Here is an 18,974-nt window from a genome sequence, read left to right as displayed (position 1 = left end):
GGTATTGCTTTTCTTCCAATTCGCAATTATGCACACCTTTTTTTGAATCCATCGCAAAAAAGTTCCTGATGTAATGTATTGAAAGAATGACTGTAAAGTTGTAAAATGTTATGAAGTTAAAATGCGGTGTTACATGAAGTTTTGGATATTAAATAAAGAACTCTGAAGAGCATGCTCTTTCCTCAACAAAATCATAAAAACAAAGCCGCTTGATTAAAAGCTGCCACAGGTTGACATATTATGACCTTCTCATAATCTTCCATTTAAGCTGGTAAGTACATTGTTAAAATAATGGACAATAAGTGTAACTTTTTATTATTAAAGTGCGTCACCATCCTTTAAACTTTCGTGACCTTATCTTTTTAATAACTTAAGTTGCACCCTGCTGCCTCATTATCACATACAACCAATTATCTTGAATCTTCCAGCTGGTGCTGAAAAAGCTTGCACAAATATCTGGAGACGCAACGCGTGGTCATTAGAACAGGAAGGACTTGGTTCTAGCTGTTAAGACTCAGATTTTGACCTTTCTGACCGCTGCGTTCATTAGCCGAAACACGACCCCCAGACGTGTCAAGCTGAAGCCTCTGAAGTCAAGCTGACACAAAGCAAGTCTGTGTTCAGAGAGCAAAACAGCTGCACAAAAATCACACCTTCAGCACAAAGGTAGGTACCATTTCTGCATCACTGGTCCTGTGTTTGTGGTTTACAAAACAGTGTCACCGAGTGGGTTTGTCATTAGTCGATATGTATTCCATGCACACCATACACAAAATCCTTTCCCAAGCAACAGCAGCAACAGATTTTTCCTCTTTCACAAAAACAAAATACCGATTAAAATCATCTCAACCAGTCGCAAAGGAGAGAATCGGGACAATGTAGCTGCTGTGTGAACACGTGGCAGAAAAGCTAAGCAGAGCTGATTCAGCCACAAACTCTTACAGAAAATGCTCAAACAAGCGACGCTGCATTGCACTGCATCCCCCTAACAAGCCGGCTGCATGAAGCTGGTGGTTAAACGTCAAAAGGTCCGTTTAGATTTCAGTCGGTATGATTGGTTTGGATGAATGATTGAACTCACAAATATCAGAAAACTGATTCCCTCTTAATCTTAAATCCATCAGAGTCAAAAAAGACTAATAATCTGAACTGCTCAAAATTTGACCTCAGCATCTAGAGAACAGTGGTCACACATTATGATGCAACCACCTCCATGTTTTAGTATTGGTTTCAGAAAAACATACTGCATCTTTTGCTGTTGTGCCCAAAAGTTGAAGTTTGATTTGATCTGTATAATTAGGATGTGATGGTAGTCATAGTAACCGTTTCAAAATCTTTGTCTTAGTATATGCATGATGTTTTAGGTACTGCCTAAAGTTGGGTGAGTTGATGAATCTGATTTTGTTTTTTTGTTTTCTTCAAGAAAATAGTTTGATACTTAAAAAAATAAATAAATAAATAAAGTGCTGCTATTGGTAGCAGAAGTTAAGAACCGTGTAAATTCACAACACAGCGGGCAAAAGAGAGAGTTGATTAGTTGCAGGTTTCTGTGTCGAGGTTCTATTATGACTTGAACAAACAAAAATGCCTGGCCAAGGCCGGAGATCACTTCAGTGAAATTTATTATGCTTTTCTTCAGGTGAACAAAGAGGAGAGGTGCAGAATATATACAAATGACATCCAAGACAACAGGTTAAAAACAAACAGCAGAACCGTCAGTGCAAGAGTCCAACACCTTCAGGGTGACTTCTCAGGAGTCCAATCACACACCGACTCCCTGTGGCGCAGAGTCCTGGTTTTAAAGCCACAGGCTCCGCCCACAGGAAGACCAAACAAGCAGAAAATACTAAACTCAACTCTAACTCAAGTAAACTCTTAAAGTATACAAAGTAATAATAATAATAGTAATACTGAGAAAAAAGAAATATAAATAAATAAACTTGTGATCAGAAATACAATACTCAATTTAAAATAAGTTCGTGGTTGTGTGTTTGTGTGTGCAAAAGCCCCCAGTTTAGTCTAATTTTTTGACATTTTTGTCATGTTTAAATTATGACAGAAATGTCATTTTTGTCCTAAACATACTAAATAAAAATCTTTATCAGCACAATTTGAATTGTTGTGCCTTCCCTCATACTGACCGCAATCCTGCGAAATTTAAAAACACATCAGAATATCAAAAGTACTCCTGGAGCTGCCAAGCCTCCTTTCGTTCATCCTTTCTTTGCTTTAACTTCTTTATCCCTCTCTCTGTAAGCGTCCTCTAAGAGGACGTTTTTATTCTGTCTGGATTACTTGTCCTACTTGGCGCTGGGCGTCCTGGTGGGGCGAGAATTTATTTCCTCTGGTGGAGTCTTGATTTAAAGCGCTCAGGTCAACTTGATTCTGGGTCATCATCTCCCTTGTTGTAGCGATTCAGGGCGTAGGCTGCCTGCACGCTGCGTATCGAGAAAAGCAAGGTGCTCTGTCACCAATGGGATGCCATTACTGACCAGCTGCCAAGGAGAGCTAAAGCGATCAAATGATTACGCGTTAAAGCCCATAAGTATTTCAGCTTTAAAAATATGAGGGAAGAAGCTCAACTCTGTCATATTAACTTAAAAAGTACACAAGCTGACATAAGCTGTTTACCACATGCTTGAAGTTACTAAGGCTGTAATCTCGAATGTGTCGTTCTCTACCAGGACTCATCCGACAAGGCCTACTGACCAACATAAGTAAGCTAAATTTTAAACCTTGCAGATCCAAACTTACACTAATGCAGAGGGGATTTCTCCATGTTTGCAAACACAAACAGCATAAATCCTCACTTCATGAACTCAAGTTTGAGGTCAAGTCTTTACTATCACTGCCGTTGTTGGATAAAGTGCTTTGTTGCCCGAGTTCGGTATTTAAAACACATCATCAGTCTTTGACATTATTCTACGTGGCTTTGAAATTCATGCTTTTAAGGTGGCATTGTAATGGATTTTCCAGTCACACAGTGCCATTTTATAGAACAATCAAGTAGTTATGTTGCTTTCCGCTGTTATAAAAATGCTGTCATGGTCAAATATAGCTTTGAAATTTTACTTTGGCTAGACGGCTTGAAATTGGGCCTCTGTTTCTATAAGAAGCTCCTGCTCTTCCTTTGCCATCAGCATGTCGTCGCAACATTTCTCTATTAAGCCTTTTACAACCATTTTTATGATCATTGGAATGAAAAGTAGTTAGTATGATGAGCTCTGTACATTTGCAGGTGTTTGCTACTTTCTAATTGTTTTGGATAGCACAACTGCAAATAAAAGTTGCAAAAGTTCTGAAATATGTCCTTTAAATGTGAGAAAATATAAATTGATATGCAACATCATGGCAGTAGTAACGCACCCTGCCGTGGCTCAGTGGGACACTGCGAATTTTCTTCTCAATAGATATGCATGCTTTACGATATGGAGGCACATCGCAAGCAGAACACATGCTTTAAATATATAAAAGGACTTTGTGATCCAAATAGTCTTCACATTTAGACACATGTGACACAACTTTTTCCATTCAGAATCATGGCAAGATTGACAGCACCTTAAAGAATCCATCCATATTTAGCTTGGTTTGTTTGTAACTAAATATAAAAGCAACGTAGATTCCAACCTATTGAGAAAATACCAAACAAACCAAGACAGCTCTGCATTTTGTGCCTGTGAGGGTTTAACAGCTCTCTCTTCAGGACAAGCACAGGTGTCACCAGCCATTAACTCAAACAGGCCTCCAGAAACGCTCTAAAGAGGCACTGAAATAACAGCTCAAATTATCATATGCCTCCAGTAATGGCCCATCTGCTGCATGATGGAGGAACATAAATGTTTAGGTGGCTGAATGATAAAAGCGGCCAATAAAATCTGCTAAACTCTGAACGCCCCATAATGTCAGGTGGCTGCCACTGCAGTGGGCGATGCGCAAGAAACTGCTCTCAGTCTGCTGTTGGGCGTTAATAAAGCACTAGAGTGCTACATTTCTAAATTCTTCCATCAAACTGATTTGATCTGCCACATCCATCTAGTCAAGCTGGAAATAAGATGGCTTCAAGCAAATAAATGCATTGAAAGCATTTGGAAGAGGGTAATCTAACTGAAGTGTGTGCGTTACAACAACAAATGTAAAGTTGCAGCAATCAAAATCAACAACATAATTTTTTTTTCTTTTGCAATGTAAATTCAAATTACTAGTGATTGGATACATCCCCATCACTGATTTTGCTGAGTATCAGTGGGTGTGTGAGGAAAATGTGGCAAAATCAGTAAAAACATTACATGACCCAAAACACACCAGTAAATCCACCACAGACTGGCTGATAATTCAGAAATGGAAACTCCAGGGCAGAGTCAAAGCCCAGATCTTGATCTCATTAAGCTGCTGTGGGGCGACTTAAAGCAAGTAAAACATGCAAGAAACACTTTAAACATCTCACAGCTGAAGGTTTTGAGGAGGGCAAAATTCCTTTGACGGATGTCGGCACCTCAGTGAATTTATTTCACCCAAATGGGGATAAAACAAGCTTTTAAAGAATTAAGGTGTCATTAGTTTTTCCTCAAACAGATTTTTATTGTAATCTTGTTTTAAAGAGTGTAACAAGGTAATCTTCAACCCTTTCATGCATGAATTATGATCTTTTGTGTCAGAATTTTTTTCCATTTATTTATTTTTTATTATTTTCTTAAGGCATAAAAAGAAGGTATTTTTTTAGGTGATAAATTGTAATTTTCTCCAAATACAAAATTGTTATTTGAAAAATACATCAGTAGTATTGTTCTTAAGGGTTATCTGATGTCACAATATTTTTTTAACCTGCAAGAGTAGTCTACAGTAGAAGGAGGGACCGGGTCAGTCGGAATGCTTTTTTGTCTGTCGGTCATATTGGATTTAACAGAACTAATGTCTTCCATTTGCAACTGATGGCCAGTAGTTGATTGTGTATTTTATGATGAATTAGTGTCCAATTTTTTATGCATTTATAACATAAAAATTCACAAGAAGCACAAGAAAATGGCTTTTAGATAGCTGTCTGCTGTAGTAACCACTATGCATGAAAGGGTTAAAATTAAAAGTCATTGGACTTTTTTTTCCTGGCATATCAATTCATTTTTGAGCATTTTGTATCAAAGAACAGAATATAAAATTTAGATTTGTTTTTCCCACATGTATGTACAAATATAGTTTATAAGAGATTATAATGATAAGGTTATCAGGCTAAAATTACAAAAGGGAAAGGATCCTTTGAAAATCTTACGCATACCCATTACAAATATGATTACATCCAAGTTGTATAATTATGTTCAATAATAGTATACATGCAAGCTGGTTGATCAGGTTTTAATGGCTTAATCAATATATAGCAGGTCAATGGAGTGTTCAAATCCCGCTGGTCACATTGTCGCTCAGCTTGTGTGTCATTTATCGATGATCTTTGAGCTTTACAGTCTCCCGTAACCTCAAACTGAATTTATGATGCTGAGATCAGATTGATGTAGAAACGGTTCACTTTTTATCTGAAATGTTTCGTTTTTCCTCTGAATTCTGGTTTACATATTTGCAAAATTTGTTTATCAAGTGGTAGAAATGTTGCTCCAAAGAAACATATTTCTAGCAAAAACCAAGAGAATGATAGGAAGTTCAGTGACTTGTAGAGTCTATTCTCATCCAGAACTACAAACATTTTCTTTTTGAATAATGTGTCAAACAAAACAAAGATGTGATTTAAAATAGGAAGTAATACCAGGATTAGTCTTAGGCAGAATTTAAACAAGCTCTAACAAGCTTTGATAACCCATCTGCAAATATCCTTTTGAACACGGCATTATCCAGCTTTTTTTTTTTTCTACTCTGCTTGAAGTCTTTTCCAAACAAAAGAAATGGCCAGAAGCCACATACAGTTTGCCAACAATGCATGCAGAAGCATAAATGCATTTGATTAATGTATCTGAGGAAATACAAACATTTCTGTTTACCAGTGTGGGGTAGTGGAGTTGTTTAGTTTCCGCTGTAGAAATGAGAGGCGAGCATAAACTCAATGGAAAGCACGCGGTATTTCTGCTGTCAAACAGTAAAGGTAATCTGATTATGACTTTTGAATATAATTTAAATTCTGCAAACATCCATAATTGTGGTGGAAATTCGTCATTTTGAAATGTGAATGAACATAATGTAGAAATATTCCTGTAAGATGACAATATGCTAATGCAGACCATTAAACCAACAAGCAATTATTTGACTATTTTTAACTATCATTGTTCCCTTTTCTGTACTTTGAGCAATAATGAATCATCCTGAAGGAACAATATTGTTGCAGTTTTGAAAGTAATGTCATTAGATTAGTGCAAACCACAACTAGGAATGCGTAATGCAACAGCTAACTGGTGCCAGTCAGCAGACCACTAATAGTCTATTTTTTTCTGCATACGTTTTAGGGCTTTTAGTGGCCAATATTAAATTAACCCACTGTTTTAATTCACATTCCTTAACCTTTTTCCTAATGAATTGAAGAAGTTCTCGGTGACAAATGAAATATGTCAAAACTACAATGACAACGGACAAGGCCAGTACTACAAGAGTTTTCATAACTCATATCTTTCTGAAATGAAGTGTAATAATTGTGGTTAACAAATGCAGTTTATAGCAGACACAGAGCAAAAAAAGACTTTTTACTTTTAAATGTAACATTTGCTGGACTTTAGCAGCAAATATTAATTTGCTTTCAATTCATGGCTTATTTGAAAATAAGCCTTTTCAAAGAAGCCACAGAAAGGTTTATTTCATGGCCTTCTCATGGTCATGAAATAAGCCATTACTTATTTCATGGCTTAAATAAGTCATGAAATAAAAACATATATATATTTTCTTCATCTGAGATAGGAATGTAATGTGGTTTTCCCCTGAAAATGTGCACCACTTTGAATATTCAAACCCAGGGGACTAAGAAAATATCAGGGAACGTTTTTAAAACTTAAGTTTTTAAGACTTGCAGTGAGTTCAAAACACCAATATTCTCTCTGAAGAACAGAAATGTGATATTTAAATCAGTTTTTTTCTTTTTTAAACATGTAGCATTTCTACCCAAAAGAAACGCTATGTTTGTTGCACTGAACACATTAAATTAATCTAAGACATGGTCTTTATCTATCTATCTATCTATCTATAACATCCCACTTGTTCTGTTTCCTCGAGAGTTGCTATTTTTTAAATTTTGTTGCACTTTATTTATACACAATGACAATAACAGGAATTCTAATTCTACATGTCAACGAAAATAAACTTCAAATGCAGTTATTCCTAGCTAATAACCATTTATTGCTCCTACACATAATGCACCCATGCTCAGTCTTAAAAGTATTAGAGTTGTTTTCATCTCTGAACTCATGTCCAATAAAAAAAATACTTTCATTTTCATTTTATTCAACCTGTAATTAATCAAGTAGGATTTGCAACTAAAAACAGCAAGTTAACACAACGCAAACAAGAAAAAAATGCATAAACGGTAAGAAATAAAGTGTGAACATGGTCTGCTGACAAAAGTTAGCCTCTTTCTAAACTCTTTTGACAGCACAAGTAGCTATAAAATAGTATCCCGTTTTATTGTCTTATCACTGCCCTTTATCACTACATAGTGAGTAAAATTATTTTATTTCCTTCTTATAAAGAAGTGTGATAACACCAGTCATTTGATCAGCTGTGTTTTCCTTTGACTTCCTTCACCAGCAACTAACAGATATGCCCCTCTAAAACAAGCCTTCATTATTATTCGCTTAAAAAACTTTAAAGATGTCCAGTAATCAAATAGGAACTTTATAAACTTTCTGAATTGTACATCTTTTAATATAATATATTCCACAAACATATTATGAAGAACATTGATTTTTTTTTTCCATTAAATTAATCAAAATCAATAACGTCAAAACATTTGTCTGATAAACAGCACCATGTACTTTTTTTTTTTTTTTTCAGTTTAATAAAATCAGGCTGAGGCCCTTGCTTTGTTTCATAAATGGAGATAACTATGCAACTCATCCATCTTGAGCACACATTTCTTTCATATTTATGTGTCATAATCCTTAAAGAACTGAATCAGTCAAAATCGATATAAGCCAAGAAAAGCCTGATCAGTGCGTCTGTCAGCTGTGTCTCATGCTCTATGTAAACAGCTGTGCTCAAACACAAATGACACACTGAATTAGCAGCTTAAGTCTTCAGATCTGAATCCAGCTCTCTGCATTCCTGCTTTAGAGTCCATTAGGCTAACTCTAAGGAAATATAATTTACTTCCTCTCTGCAGCCGTCATGTTTTGACAAAGATTCATGGCTTGGCGTTGACCAAAAACCGGTTAATTATTCGTCTCATGCTACTTTGGTATATGTGGGCTCCATTTGCTTATCGTCGTCTTTCTTCTTTGCTTTGCTGTCGTTCCTTTTATTCTTGTGCTACTTTAAAAAAAAAAAAAAATGTACACTTTTTATTTCATCTGCCCCCACATGTCTATTGCTTTCTGTTGCATCAGTAGAACAGCATGCATTTCTGAGGGGGTTTACAAAGGAAAAGACAAAGGTTTAAAGCCTTTAAAATGACATCCAGCGCTTCCACAGTTGAACCTTTCTCAGGAAGACATCCCACTGATCTTCTGTCCCTTTAATTGGACAGTTTAACGTGTGAGCAGGAAAAAACTGGACCAGTGTGGCGTCTCTGGACAGCGGCAGAAGAGCATGTGGCAAGGCCTGCTGCGCTGTTCCTGTCCTGGGTGGAGCCATTTGTCAATCTGCTTCAGACCAACCAGAGTCATGTTTATGTTAGACGTATCTGTTTATTTTTTCAAAGGGTTTGACCACAACACGCCTTGGCCCAGAGGGTCCACGCTCTCCCTCAGAATCAGCCAATTGAGTCACTTGAGGAAAACAAAAGGTTTTATCTCCTTCCATGTTTCCTATTTTCCTCTGAATGGTTACTGCTCATCTTTTTGTAGCCATTGCACTACTCGACGTATTTGGAGAGCTCTCCCAACGTTGAGTCATTTCACTGCCTAATGATGGTTTGAGTCCTCAGCTAAGACCCAGTCAGAATAAACGAGGCTTAAACACAGCCAGCCTGCAGTAAGTGTCACTTCTAATCCACTGCGAAACCAAGAAGTCTGCACACTCATTCCTCCACCATCCCGGTGTCTGCAGGCATGAACAGAGCAAGAGTAGGAGCTGAGCGTGCCAATTTCTCATTTCAGTTCTCAGAAAAACAAAGATGCATTTGTTACTTTCAAAGAGGCAAAGGTCGAAGCAATGCATGAGATTATACTGTGGATTTGCAGTCTGTTATTCCCATCTGAGCAGCATGATTCTCCTGAATGAGCATAATCTGACTGAGTTCAAAGAGTTACGATCTTGATATTGCAATTTTGCTCTACTCAGTATGGATGCTTTTGCTGAAATAATATCTGATCGACTTTATAATTCTACAATCCATCGTAGAGAAAGAAGGAAAGTAGCAGTCACGAGGGGTGCTACCATGATGATGATGTTGACAGCAGGCTATTGAACTCCTCTGGGATGGGAGATCAGATATTTGTGTATCAGATTAGGATTGGTGGAGCTTGGAAGTCAGGGTCAACGTATTTTGGCTCTTTGTGTTGCCTCGGCCCACCATTGAGCATTGTTTGCAGTGTGTGTTGTAGGAGGCTGCTGCCATCCGAGACTGCAGCAACCACAAGTAGCATGTTTGGTCTGAAACAAAAGCCCCATTTTGGATCTGAACACCAAGTGATTTCACTTGCAGAATGTTTTTTTTTAGGAAATAAAACTTAATTTCCCATGGTTAACCTCTCATTTATAAAAGTCTGTCCAAAGAAAAATGATGGTGCAAAGAGGAGTAAAGCCACATTAAAGAAGGAGAAAGCCTCAAGTATGTTGATGTATAATCTGCATAGGTGGTAATCTCCCAACAGGAAGTGCAAAAATGACTGACGACATAAAGAATCCAGCGAAAACATTTAAGTAAAATTGCTCTCCTGCCACGAATAAATTTCTAACTTTTGAAAGTTAGAAACGTTACCCGCCTGAAGTTACCCATCATTAAAAGTCAGCAAACAATTTCCAGCTTGATCTATTTGTGATGCATTTTCTGTTCCTCTAATGCAGCCAAGAAAACATTTCCTTTACAACTGAAAAATCTACAAGTACTTCTGACCTCCTCTAAAAACATTTAGAACTATCTATTTTATTAGTTCAAACACCAAATATACCTTAAAATGTTAGCACTACCACAGCAGGTAACACCTACAGTCTGCTCTTCAGGGTACAGCCAATGAGCACCAACGGAAATTAATAGTGTTCATTTAGCCTGCAGTTAAAAAAATAAAACTTTAGATATTGTCTACAAAACAGTCAGCAAATTTGCAATTTTCTTTATGAATAACTTGGAGTTACGTTCCACAGAAAAAAAAATCTGAATACTGAAAAAGGTTCAGTATTCAGATAGTTGCATCCAGTCAAAGGATGCAACAATCTGATTAAAACTGAGTAAAAGTAGAAACAATCAACAAAACTAGAAATCTGCAGCAGATTTCTAGTCTTGTAAAGCTTTGACCTGCTGATACCAACTTTAGCAGTTTCCTTTCCTTTCCCTTTATGAACTGCAATATAATAAACAGTCATGATCCTACTATTAGAAGTTATTAGTGATGTATGAGGAGGAGAGGTGATGTTATCCGGCATGACTGTAAAAGCGTATCTGTATTAAAATAAAAATTATGGTCAGGCACATTTTGTTTAAAACACCTCGATAAGCTAGCTTTATATTGTTTCTTAAGAGGGGCTACAATGTCAAGAATGGTTTCCTTTAAGGAGTCCAATGCCGTCAATCTTGTTTAAAAATGTTGACATGCATTTTACAGAGGTCCTTTAAACAGGACAAAAATAAAGTGGACCAAATTTGTGTGGGACTAAACCAAAGTACTGAAAAAATAACCGTATTTATGGTCTGCCTGCACATTTTTTTTTTCTTTTTTTCAGATCAAAGCAAAAACCTCCACGGATGCAGGAAGAGTGTGTATAGATGTAAACACTGATACCCTATAAAACATGATTGCTTTCAACAGGAAACGTACACACGAATGTGTTCCCAATCATAAAAATTTGAAAGGTTCCTAGACCTAAAACAAGATTTGGGAAGCTGTCAAAGACCAGGACTCAGCAGCACAACAGAGCTTTCATGGTTAACAGTGTGCATCTGTGAGGGGTGTGTGCAAGGGGAAAGCAAGCATTGAGTGAAGCTTAAAAATGGGGCAAATGGCAAACACGCAGGAGCTTCTTAGCTCAAACATGGAGTACACGGTGTACAAAAAAGCAGCATCACAAGAGCACAAACCACAAAAAAAAACCTTACAGACACACACACATTGCAACAGCGGCCTCGGCACAGCCAGGCACAACCAGGCAATGAAGCATGCGGTCAGTGTTATACCAATGCGTGCATGGTGCAGACAGTGAGGCAAGACAGAGAAAAGCTAACATTAAAGGGCCCATCTCTATCAAAAAGCGCACACAGAGACACACAACACACTCAGTCCTGGATGAATTTTGCCTTTGAAGCTCAACAGCTGTGTTCATCTAGATAAGAGGCAGTCTGCTCATCAGGAGAAGAGAGCCTTAATGCACATGGATTTAAACAGAAATTATACTAAAAGCAGCTTGAATACAATGCTTGAGAAAGTTTTCTTCTGTATTTATAATAAATGTAGTAACACCAAGCTAAGCCAGACTGTCTGTCCTCTACACAATGTGAGGAAAAAACTTTTTTCAATCCCCCCACGGTCAAACACCTTCCTGAACAAAGACTGCAAGCCACAATCTCCATGAAGTCACTTCCTCTTCACTACCTCGCTTCGCTGACTCCCACTGGTGGCCCACTCTCTGCAGCAGACACACACAGTGAGCTGTACACACAGCGCCAGGTCAGCATGAAACCCTTTGATGCACTGAGGACAATGATTATGCATGAATCAAAGTTTCATTTTTGCCATAATTGGAGACCCACCAAGTTTTGCACGGATGTGAGTATGCAAAAATGGAGGTTGACATAGAGCTGATGCATACTCTTGTAAGAAAAACAGTTTCATGTTAAGTATGCTGAGGTTGGGATTTTACAGATTTCCTGCACTCTAAGCTGCAACTCTTAAGACTTTCCAAGTCTGCATATTTAGAAAAGAAAAAGCAACAGTAAGCAATGGGCTCATGAAGTGAACCTTTGCTTTATAGAATATTAGGCAGATGGTGACAAGAGACTGAATATAATTCAATCTACCCTGGACAGGGATGTGAAGCTGGAAATCCAAGTGAACCACCAATTAGAGACAAGTGTCAGACACTTTTCTCAGCTGAGCAGCTCAGGGAGAGCAGCAGAGCATCAAAAATCACTCGAGGCAAATTTAGGGCCGTTTTTAGAGACTCACTGTATGGGTAACTTTGCTGTAGGAAAGCTAACAGCTCTATTACTGTTATATTTGATGCTGTTTGATAGAGGCAACTTTACTACCCTGTGAACCTAGATGTAAGGTGAATATCCATAGATTGCACCATCCAAGGTGCTTGGTGAAGTCGAGAAGAGCAAGACAGAAGGTCTAGAACAAGTTCTTCACCTTTTGAGCATCAATCTGCTTGGGATCACCGATCCGCCATCATTGTTTGGTAAAAACAACTGACTTAAAATACAAGGAGGTTAGTCAAAAGTAAAAACAAAAATGTCCCTTTTTATATGAAGTATGTAAATATCCGGTTTTCAGATAAGAAGGGATTACTTGGTAAAATTAGTAATTTCTCAGATTTGGTTAAAAAACAAAACAGAAAGTTGTCAGACAGACTCCCAAGAAGCCAACAGCAGCACTGAAGAAGCTGGAAAAGATCCTAAATTCAGATTAAGCCATGCATGTGACAACAAACATATATATATTCTTTTAAATCAGAATTAGAGATTCTCCCAAAAGCTTTAGGGAGAATTGTGAGATGCAACTGAACTTGAACAACTCTAAAAGGTGTGTCTGTTTGTACAACACTCCATCATCATAACAATCCCAAATCCACAGAGAAGCAATGACTTCCTGCCAATTTCCCACCAAAAACTCTTCAGGTGGAGGGATTTTATTTTCTCAGCAGCCCAGTGAGACGAAGCATAAATCCAAATCAACAATGAAATAGCTTCTACAGAAGAAAATTATAGTTTGATGAAGGCTTAGTCTGACTCTAGAAGTAAATCCAGCAGAGAATCTTTCAGGTCTGCTGAAAAAGACAGTCAGTATGAAATGTCCTCCAATTTTGGCAGATTAAGATGTTTTGCAATGAAAAGTTAGAAATATTACTGATTAAAGATCTGGCAAGCACAAAGACTGCTACATGAAAACATTGCAGACATACACAAATTAAAGAAATCAAACAATAACTTTGATGGTTTGAATAAACCATCAAAGTTAAAGACAAATTAACCATATCAGAAATTACCAAGATGTGCATTTTTGGATCCTCTTAGGCCTTAGTAACTGTCCTGAGATTTTCCTGTCTCTGTACTAACACCCCAGATTAGCAAGTCTGTGCCTCATCGCTGTCTCTAATCAGATTGCTGATCTACTATAATCTCTTTTCAATGGCGAGCAAACATATTGGTTGCAGGCCCTGCTTACAAAAGACTTATTTAGCAGCAGGAGGTCAAGGAAAAGATTTTGCAATTCCTACAAAGGAACAAACAAATGTTTGTGCACTTATTTTCACTTCTTTAACCAGCCTGTTAAACATCCAGTCGCATTCAAAGTGTTCAAAGACAGGCCAATGTCTTTTGCTGTGTCTCCAGGGATACTTCTGTTTCAATATTTTATAAGTACAGCCAAATCACCATGTTGGAATAATTTAACATCACTACGGCTACAAAACTACAGAGAATATATTACGAAGGCAGCTTATCAGTGAAGAGGGAGTAGTGAAGGAGAGCAGTGGGGCTCCTCAGAGATCAGAGGCTGCTCACTCAGACACTCAGAGGAATCTAATTCTGTCATTACAAAATAGTTTAGAAAGACTAATGATTTACAGCTTTAAATATCACAGCAGTCTGGAGGAGAGACTCGGTCTAAACGGTGCTACAAAAAGATATTAAGATTCTATTTTAATGTTAAGTTTTGAAAAAGTGTGAAAAATAATAGATAGCTAGTTTGAATCCATTTCGGAAAGACTGAATCAGGGATTAAATGACTTGGAGAAAGAAAGTCACCACCAGCACAATATCAATTTCAGTTTTCATGCACAAGCATGCATTCATTTTGTGAATGTTGCCACAACCCCTCAAAACCACAGGAGGATCTTTAAAAACGGTCCCCGAGTTAAAAACCGTATGCACTCTTACCAAATCTAAATGCCTGAGGAATTATGCTGCTCTATTTTAGCTTAAAGTCAGGGCCTGCATAGTGGTCAAAATAATTATCTGTTGATTTTTCTTTTAATACAAAAATACCTGAATAGGCATGCAAATTTATAAAAAACAAAATGATTTAACAAACATTTTCACATTATTCACAAACAATTACTTTAATAACAGATATGAACATGTTTAGAAAAATAAAGGTGATTGATCTACTAAAGGTTTCCTGTGGTGTCCCACAAGGTTTTGTTCTGGCCCCAAAACTTTTTATTTTTTGCATAAGAGATTCATGTAGAGTACCTACTGCTCTAAGTGTCCCTATTTGCCGAAGACATATTATGTTGTTTGGGTGAAAGGATGAAACAGCTTCTGTGTGGACCAGCAGGAGAACTGATAGTTTTAAAGGAATTGTTTGAATAATTAAAGTTTAATTATAGAAAACACAGTTTCTAATAATTAGTAATGGTTAGATAAAATTTCATTCTTATGATTAATTAATTAATGAATACAATAAAATTTAAACCAATTTCCCAACTTTATTTTTACGCAGGACAAGATCTGCTTCAACATTAGCTTGCATTTCAGACATATGCAGTGTTCAAGCTAAAATGACAAATGGTTTATTTTGTTGCCTTTGCAATTAGACCCTCATATATCAAAGTCATAGGTGCACTGAAAACAGACCATACAGCAAATAAACTGAAACCCTTGAGCGTGAAAACACGAAGCACATTTCTGACAGCAGAAAAAGATTAATGCAGCCGTAAACCATAAGTCTTCATGCATTGTGATGCGAGTCTGTGGGACATTTCAGGTATGTTTGCATGCATCAATGCCAATCATTGGTGCAACACACTCGCTCAGCAAATATGCTGGCAGACTGCACGCCTCTTTCTCCAACAAGAACCAACAGCTGGTGCAGATGCTAAGAGAAATTACAGGGGGAGCAATGAGAACGGCTTAATGCATCAAAGATTTAAAAGGCCACCAAAGCCAGGAAGGCCTGCCACCTGTCTTAACTAAATCTACATCAAGGGGAACAGTAAGCTCAGGATGTTCCATGGATGCTGGAGAGTGAACAGAGAACAGAGCAAGATACAGAAGTTCACTACTTAAAAGACAATCAGAAGAACTTGCAGTACTCAAAGAATTATGTTGCAAGTTCTGAAAATCTTAACAATTTTCATTCAGCAGGAACAGGCAACCAATGATTTAAAAGGTATAAACAATTAAATATCAGATTAATTATTTCAAACAAATTTCCTGCTTTGATTCAGTTTTCCAACTGGTAAGGGGGTAAGCTGGATAAGGAAATTTCACTTAGCCCTAGAAATGCTGTTCTACAGCAATGTTTTCACGATGACAGGATAAGTAGAGCAATCTACTTCCCACCCACAGTTGCACAACTTCTGTTATTCAAAGACCAACTGGATTTAAGTTTGCATGCAACAACATCAAATAAACTTCAAAAGCAACCATTCCAGCACTGCTGCAAGTATCTTTGATTTAAGGCAAATAAATAAAAAAAGTCTAACATTTATATGTATAATTTCTAAAAGAAAAAAAAAATGTTTTGATCAGTGAAAACCTCCACAGATTGGATGCAATCGCTAAAAAAAACTAAAGAATGTCTTCCTATATTGAGATCACACAGAAAGTTCAACTTAAAAATAAAGATTTTTGAAAGAGGTCAAAATAAATTTCTAGATTAAATGCTCCCTTTTTTAATGGCTGTCCTTTAAGTAACAGAAAAAATGACTTTGCATAGCAACAAATGGAAGTAGGAACATTTTATAGGGCATTGTTCGGCTTTATGGTCAACTAAAATGTGAAATAAAAAGGGCAATGTTACAGACATTAAATCATCCATTCATTTAGCTTTAACCACTGCTCCTAAATCTGAAATCAGTCCTATAGTGATTTTGCTGAAATGGCTGCCTGTAGTTTCTCACTGCATTTAAACCGTTTTTTATTGAGCCTACATTAAGTTTAAATAGCTCCTACAGCACTGAAGTTGGATGTCTGAGGTTTTCATGACATAACCTGCATGTCATAGCTCTGTCAGGTTGGACCGTTAAGAGGCATGCTTAGGGTTGCTGCTTTGTAGAGTGGTAAAACTACTTACCAGAGTCCTGAGGGTACACCATCACACCGTAAAAAAGAACACTTTCCGTTCTTTACACGTTGGTTTTCAAGCTTGTTTGTCTAACGTCTTGTTTTTAGAAACAACCTGATGCAAATGTCTTTCATTTAAAGACATGCAGCGATAAAACGCAGCCAAAAAGGGTCTGTCACACAAACCAGTCAGATGTAGACACTTATCTTCTACAGAGGAAGTTAGCTCTTTGTGATGATGCACAGTGTGAGTGCCTTTTTTATTTGATGTGTACGTAGATGCTGTTTTCTTCGGAAACGTTTCTGCTGAATCTTTATTTCAAGGAAATCAAAACGCTAAACCCTACGATGTTCAACCATGTGTCGCAAGAGCAGAAACGTTAGACACAACTAACCATTAGAAATAAGGTAAAAAGACACTGAAGGTCATGTTGATAGATATTGACAGACTTAAACTCTTCACTCAATTTATGTCAGTATTTGTAGCCGTAGCTGAAGCATTTCAGTCACTAAGATGTAGATTAGGATAGACACAAAAGACAAGAACTATCCATCCAGATGGCCAAATATGTTATTGGCAAAGCAGTGGTTCAATGCACAGCACATGAGATATAATAGAGTACCAAAAACATGGATCAAACTAGTTGTCTGTGTCCATTGTGATATTCCACACACTCACACTGCAATGATAGCTGTGATTCAGTAAATGCTTGGCTCTAATTATTCTGTTTAAGAAAAAAAAAACTGAATGCAAAACAATAAGCAAATTGTACAGCAGCTACTTAGAAAATGTAGTTTGAGTCCATCAGAAAATAAGAAGATTACAGGATTACTTCCATTTAAGCATTGAAGTAGAACTGTATAGATTATCAAATATCAATATCACAATCACAAAGGAGAGTTTGGATGTGCCATGTACACATAGTTAGCATTTTCAAATCGGTTCATCCTTAGTTTGCGTGCCTTAAATATGTTTCAGCAGTTTGAAAGCTCTCCGACTTTCAAAAGCAACGATTAAAACAACAACAAATCCAGATTCTAACAAACCAAGATCTTGATGCTTAGTGGCAATACAGTGATGATAGAAACAAAAGAGCAAAATGAGGGAAATGTGGGCTAAATGCAACCAATTTCATCGTCACATTAAACACCCTGCAGCCCTAAATAATCTTTCTCAGCTGTGTATTAAACTTGAAAAAAGTATGAGATTGCAAGACGCTGGCTTATTTATACACAGAATATAAAGAGTAAGAATTTGGACATTTTTACTACTATTATTTTAGCATTTGACCAGCTGATCACCAATCAGAGTCGGCCAAAGGGAGGATTGCTCGATATGATTGGTGCTTCTCATACTATTTTGAATTTACAGTAGCTTTTAACGGCCAGCTTTTTATTCCACATAATAAAGTTTGAAACAAAAAAAATAAATAACATAGCTTAAAGTAGTAAAAAGATAACACTAGCAATTACATTCAACTACAAGCGTTTGTCCCGACTGCTCCTCCGCGGAAGAGTTGAAGTTTAAAACCAAACAAAACAAACATCCAGTTGATGAGCGGCCAGCATCTTAAAAAGTGAACTATCTGCGCAGCTCCGAACATTTCAAACAGCGTTTACCCGTCCCAGCAATCCAGAGCCCCACAGCATCAGGGAAATACTGTAGTTGTTGCAGACAGAGCCATGTGTAACAGTACAGTGGCGTAGTGGCCGTATGAAGGAGGAGATGTAAGAGCCGCTCTGCTAATCTCAGACCGTGCCGCTGAATGTAACAGGCAGCGGAAGCGGCGCTTTTCTCCGGCTTAACTACAGGTTGATAAACCGTTTGTTTACCCACGAAGGGCGACAAAGTGAGCTGTCCGAAACTGTTTCCAACAAGCCGGACATGCCTCCCTCTTCCAACCTACCTTCCTCTAGAGAGAAAGGGGGGAAAAACCCACAGCTTCTTCCCTCAGTTATAACCGGTCCGGAGCTCACCCCCTTGAAAAAAAACAAAAAAAACAAAAAAACAAAACTGGCAGCATGTTTGAATTTCTGCACTCACCTCAGTCCGGGTGAAGATGTTCACATTGGACGGGCCGAAAGGACGGCGGTATCCAACAGGGTTAAACTTGTCCCGTTAGAGAAGACACGGCATTGCTGGCAAAAAAAAAAAAAAAAAAAAAAAAAAAAGAAGCTCAGAGAGTGTGTGTGTGTGTGTGTGTGCGTGTCTGCAGGGTCGCTGCCTCTCCTCGTTTCAAGTCACTCCTAGGGGGCGGGGTTGAGAGGGAGGAGGAGACTGAGGAGCGGCTGCAGCTCCAGAGACAGGCAGGAGCGCACCTAGCGGGGCCACACACCCCTCCGGGAGACCCAGAAAGGAAAAAAAAAAAACTCACACAGTCGTTTTATTTTTCTAATTACTTCTATGTGTTTAGGTTTGAAATTAAAACAATGATAATTACAAAAACCCATT

General features: G+C 37.7%; 1 protein-coding gene across 2 annotated transcripts in view; it reads right to left on the bottom strand.

The window, feature by feature from the left end:
* ppp1r16b (protein phosphatase 1, regulatory subunit 16B) overlaps positions 1-18,717 on the bottom strand; it is an 85,465-nt gene extending 66,748 nt beyond the window's left edge. Inside the window, exon 1 of one of the 2 annotated variants that reach the window (XM_016669969.1) lies at positions 18,567-18,717. The gene's annotated coding sequence lies outside the window, so the exon portion shown is untranslated. Of the gene's footprint in view, positions 1-18,142; positions 18,486-18,566 lie in introns of those variants that run through there. The other variant, XM_016669972.1, reaches the window with a different exon arrangement.
* Between the last annotated feature and the right edge of the window lie 257 nt (positions 18,718-18,974).

The sequence above is a fragment of the Poecilia formosa genome, unplaced genomic scaffold (assembly GCF_000485575.1).
Source record: "Poecilia formosa unplaced genomic scaffold, Poecilia_formosa-5.1.2 Scaffold2, whole genome shotgun sequence".
NCBI lineage: Eukaryota > Metazoa > Chordata > Actinopteri > Cyprinodontiformes > Poeciliidae > Poecilia > Poecilia formosa.
Note: the sequence above shows the minus strand (reverse complement) of the source record. Positions and strands in the feature narration are given on the sequence as shown.